We start from the raw sequence: 6,000 nt of genomic DNA, 5'->3' as shown, positions 1-6,000 counted from the left end.
AAAGGAACACAAAAAAAGCACCCATTGCTGGGATCCTTTACCTAAGGATCCCATTAACTTGAGGATTTCCTTTCTATTTCCAGTGAAAGAATTTACATTTTTTTGTACCCTGAAGACAACCCCACGCTCTTACTGCTTTAGCCATAGGCATTCCAGTCCAGATTACATGAACTCCCAAATGTTTTTGAGATCTAATTCTTATTCCTCAGTCTAGACCCATCATGCCCAGCTATTTCACTCCTGAGATCCCAACAATTTAAAAAATGCATTTCCTCTGCAGCAATTTTATTCCACATTTATGTCATGTCTTTTATATCTCATTATTTGGCAAATGTTAATTCGTACCCAGCACTCCTGTGAAGCACAGAAATCGCTATCGTTAAACTCACTTTACAGAAAGGGGAGAGTGGAAAAGTAAAGTGATTTGCTGAACACAAAGAGGGAGAATCAGTCTATGTGGGAGTACAAGCTCAAAGGTCCACCTCTTGCCAGCATCCCAAGCCCCAGTTGTCCTTCTCCAGGTAGCCAACACAGTCCCACACCACATTATATTCACTTTTTTTTTTTTTTTTTAAATTCTACATAGTCTTTTAAAAAATAAATTCTGGGATTCTTCAGGCATTAAGACAGTAAGAGAAGTCTTCCTTCCCTCCCTCTTCTATCAGGCAGACTGGTAGCAATGTCTTGAGACTTTCTGCATTCAATGCCCCTTTCCATCAGTCTGAAGACAACACCATGCCCCTTCTTGGTGAGAGCACGCTCTGCCTGCATGGTCAGGCTCCATCTCTGACATCTTTGAAGCGGGATGGGTGCAGGAGCGTCTTGAGCAGTGCGGGGCTACCCAGCACCTGCGTGGCTCTGCCTTCACCGAGGGTTTTGTGCACTGTGGGAGCAGGCTGGTGCGAGCCCTGTGCACAATGCCAAGGTGCAATGATAATGTCATTCCCCGACACAGTCATGGCTCTGACATGCAGAGATGGTATCTGCCGGCTTCCCAGAAGCCAGAGCTTTCTCAGCTGTTTTTATTTTTGCTGAGTGACATGTTTGACAAATAGGAGCAGTTAGCTGGTTCCCAGCTGTCATGCAGCCGAGTCGCAGAGAACGTGCCGACAATGCTTGACACGGGAACAAAACAAGTGCTGCTTCTCAGCAATCGGCGTGTATCCGTTTTTAATGCTGCATATACTGGAAACTCATATCTCAGCTCACAGGAGACTGGATTGCCAAAATCTAGAACTCAGCTTGAGAAGGTGTCAGTAAAGATATTTCTGAAGCTCTGGACAAGCTCAATCTGCGAAGTGCAATAACCCTGAAAAACTGTTTGTACAACACATTGATTTTGTCACACACATAGAATGCTGCAGCCTGCAAATATAACCAAAGTCAAAGAAGAGTGTACACAACAGTTTAAGGTACACTTTTTTCTGTCATTAATGACAAATTTTTATTCAGACTTAAGAAAATTACCACATTGTACAAGCAAGCCGCTTAGTTTTTCTTTTCTGTTCCTCCCATTTTATTTCAGAGACGATTTTATTTCTCTAATGAATTTTGCACTTTTTGGTGTGTGTTTATTTTTCTAAGAAATGCATCCATTAAAAGAGTTTCCTTGTAGCCTGAAGTATGACTTTACCAGTAAAAAAAATCTCCACCATAAAGATGATGTTACTTGATTAACTGATTGCAGAAGGCCAAGTGGAATTAATGAGACTTTTCCTGATGACTAGGAACAGACTGGACTGGGGTCATGTTCCCAGCTCAAGTCTATAACAGTCAGGCCCAGAAAACACTGAAGTGTGTTTTTCTGGGGTCCATACCTACCCAATGTGGAGATTAACTTCAGATAGTTTGTACCTAATGCAACTTCAGCTGCTGCTGGAGGAAGAGAAGCAAGAACAGAATTGCTCACTGCAAAGCCATGCATTCGGGAAACAGGAGAAGTGGTTCTGCCTCAGGAGCACAGCAAAAGGAAGGTCCACGCTGTCACCTTCGGCCCAAAGAAGCAAACAGAAAACAAATACCCTCCACTGGTTTTGCACCAATCTTTTCTGACAAGGTAGAAGCAGATCACGGGGTCAATTTGGGAGCACTATCAAGAGGAAGTATTAAGACATTAAATGCTTTTCTGACATGGAGTGAAAGCTAAAATCGCATTAATAATTGCAGAACTGGGTTACAGCAGGCTTCCATTCACAGGCTATCAAGAAACCCAAACATATAATTCATATCGCTTTTGGTATCATTTTCAGATCTTTAACTTTTGTTAAGCAATTTGCAGAAACCTGAGAAAGACTCCAAGAAAAAAAAAATAATCTTTCTGATCATTCTCCAAAGCCTGTATTTTTCTTTGACTGTTTTAATATTTGTTTGTATTTTAGCAACTGCATAACCAATCCAAACTTGTCTCCAAGTTGACAGAATTACTAGGATGTAGGCAGTTCTAACAACTGCTTGCTAAACATTATACAAATATAGGGGGAAACTATGACAGAGAGTGCAAGTCTATAACTTGCCTCCAGCTCTCTGTGCCTGCACTACAGGCTATGCTCAGTTGAACGGGACAGGCCAGGCAGCAAACAGGAACTCCTGATGCTATCCAAGATGCTGCCTTTGAGGCTGGATGGAAACTTCCAGAAGGAAGTCAGGATTGCACACATCTCAGCACCTGAATAAACCCAGTTTTGAAGAAGCATCTGGATCAGAGCCTGGGAAACAGGGAAGCAGGAAACCAACAAATGGAAAGCGTGGAGCAGGGAACCTGCAGATTCTGTGGGAGATGCATTCGGTCCGAGAGCTCCAGAAATGGCATGGGTTAACAGGCTTGGTCTGTTCAGCTCACTTTTGGGGTGGTTCCCCCACCATCGCAGCCCACGGGTGAGCTCCTGCCAGGCCCCGAGGCAGCAGCGGAGCGGCGCAGAGGTGACACCTGGTGGCCGGGGAGCGGCGCTCCAGGACGAGCGGCGGCGCCCCGCGGTGGGCATCCCGGGGGCAGCCCGCCGGGCATCCCGGCCCGACCGCGCACGGGGAGCTAAAAGGCTGAGAACTGGCTGTGCGGCAGGGCTGAGGAGCCCGTTCCCCGAACCAGCACGAATCCTCCTTGCTGCTTGCTTGCCAGCTCTCTCCTCCTGGGACAAGTGCCCAGACACTCAACTGGGACAACCAGAATAGAAACTCCGGAGCTGGGTTTATAAAAGCAAGTCTTTGTATGGTCCCTGCCAAGGTCCCAGGCATATACCACGCACATTCCTGTGTGAGACTGTGTATTTCTTAGTGTTGTCCCCACCCCTCAGGCAGCAGAGGAGATTAACTGCCTCCAGTGGAGATGCTCATGGGGCTCAGCTGCACCAGCTTGGAGTGGGTGCATCTCTTCCTACTTAGGTGGCCATGCTGATAGATGATTAGTCCTCTACTAGACTGCTAAGTAACTGATTCATTTTTAGGTGATTTTTAGTTTCCACATAAAGTAGAAGAGCTTTCCACGGGAGGGTCTGTCTCAGGCAGTCTTCCTGCGTGGGCGTTTGCCGGAGGCAAGGGAACTCTTCAAGGAAGCAAGGTTCGCAGGCCAAAGTCTCCTTGGGCTCGGGAGGAGATCTTCCCACTGAGAACAACTTCCCCTTGCTGGGCAAATGATTTAGTTACACAGTTTGGGTACGAGTGTAGCTGTGATAATCACTCCAATTCTGCCTGCAGACAGCTGGTGTGCCTTATGAAAGCTTACCTGACCAAGCCGCTCAGAAGACACCACTGAAAAGAATCTCTTTTCTGTGTCTTTATTCAAATTACCAATTTCCTAAGTGTACTACTGCTTCTTTTCAAAGTGCATGGCTTTCATGTGCAAAGCACATGGCGAGAGGGAGGAGGGGGACAGCACTGGGGTTATTGGGAGAACCAGAGAGGCATGCTCTACCACCAGAGCTTTTGGGGTTTGCTTCTGCTGCTGCAGTATTCCCTCAAGATAGATGAGGACACATGCATAACGGTGTCAGCCAGTTATGCTCCTGGCCCTTTAAGCCTCAATCTGAAATGTAATACTTCAGGAATATTATGGTTTAAACAATTTTAGTCAGTGAGTCAGTTCTGGATTAGCAGCCCACAGAGGGAGGGTAATCACTCTCCCTCATAAATTAGCAACCAACAAGCTCTTTCCTTTGATGAATGTTGTTTTAAAGACTCATCTCACTTATTAGCTCCAAGCACACTATTAATCATGGCAAAGGAAAAATGCACCCTCCTCCCCCTCATGGCTTTGTTCCTAGGACGACTAGCTCAGCCTCACCAGGAGACAAAACAAATAGGAAGAAGAGACCAGAAAGGACAAGGTCCCACCAGTCACATGGAGAAGTGGGGATCATTATGGGAAGGTCACCTCAAGTAATGGGAAGGATGGGAAATAGCACAAGTGCTTGCAAGACTTCGACCTAAAAATATTCAAAAACAGCTAAACCTTTGCCTGTCTTCAGAAAAGATCCTGTACCAAAATACAGGCAGTTCCAAATCTGGGTAGAATAGGCCCTAGTGGCCTTATCCTGACACCAGCTTATTGATTGCCACACACCCTCTCAGTTTCACATGACCCATACTTACTTTCATTGACTTCAGCTATTTTACCAGTGATTAACTCCTTCACTACTTAAACGAGCTCTTCATTTTCACTACAAATCTGTACCTGTAGTGTTCTAAGCAAGCTGTGATTTACTGAGGGGGAATAGCAGTTAAATAGACCATGACAGCAGGTGAAGCTGCTAATGAGCAGAGAATTTCCTTGCACCTGGTTTGGATTTCATTTCTCAGTCTCCAGAAACTGAAAAAAAAATCTGATTATCCAGTCTGGGGAGGGAGATTTTAACTTGGTGATACCACTGAAGAGCCTCTGGGTTTGACTTTGAGCAGAAAGTCCCAGATGGGTCCATTAAGTGTGTATTTATTCTAACTTGCAAGGCATCATGGAAGGGTGGTAACTGCAACAAGTGCCAAAATGTGATCCAATCTCATATAAGATCTTGAACCAAATTTGTGATCTAATTCTGCTAGTTCCTGCAAACTTAGAAAAGGTCTGCCCCTCTTATTTGTTTCTATGAGGGACATATTTCAAATGAGGCTTTTATGCTTATATACATATAACCATGTGTATATACACACACGTTTTCAAGGGGGAATAATGGGGAATCATGCTTTCTAAAACGTCGTGGAACTAAAGAATTATGTTGCTTCATATCTGATTCAGAGCACGGGGAAGAATTCATGCCTGGTTTAGAAGGACTCATGAAAATGCCTTTTTTTTTCTTTCCCCTTGCCTGATCTGGCAGATGCTCAGCCCTTTTAAGAACTACACTGCCCAGATGTTCTGCTCCCATTATGATGTGAGTAGCAAAGGAATGCTGGTGACTCATAGCTGATTGCATGCTCACAGCATCATTTCTATTTATTCCTCATGGGCTTCTTGCCACCTTAATGTTGTTGCAGCTTGCACTAACAAATACATGCTTATTTGGAACTTCTTAAAAAAAAACTCTCAATTCTTCCAGGTGACATCCATCTTTCTGGAAACACTTTTTTTCTGCCTACCCGGTAGTGTCTCCAAATGTCTTGAACCCATTCTTCTCTACTGAGACCCCTTTCTAAACTGGACTTTCATTTGGAGATTGATCACATAAGATGCTAGGCAAGGTTTTAATGTTTACAGTCAGTGCTAATCTTTTAGACTTCCCCATTTACTCAAGAGGTTGAAGACTCTACCAACAACACTGCTTCTAGAACTGCTTATTATTACTTCAAACCACTGCTTTCTTCTTACTAAAATTTAATGACTGGCAGATCAGTAAGATACATTGAAAAGGGAAAGTAAATCTTCACATTGCTTATGTGTCACCACTATCAGCAGAGACAGGATTTCAGTTTTAAACTTCATATGATGGGATATTGCTGCAGCATCCTCTCCTCCAAAAGGACTCAAAACACATTAACCAAGGAAATTACTGTAGCATGTATTGGTTAAAATGA

The sequence above is a fragment of the Cygnus olor genome, chromosome 13, assembly GCF_009769625.2.
Source record: "Cygnus olor isolate bCygOlo1 chromosome 13, bCygOlo1.pri.v2, whole genome shotgun sequence".
In the NCBI taxonomy this organism is placed as follows: Eukaryota; Metazoa; Chordata; class Aves; order Anseriformes; family Anatidae; genus Cygnus; species Cygnus olor.
The sequence above is the reverse complement of the archived record's forward strand: the minus strand, read 5'-3'. Positions refer to the sequence as shown.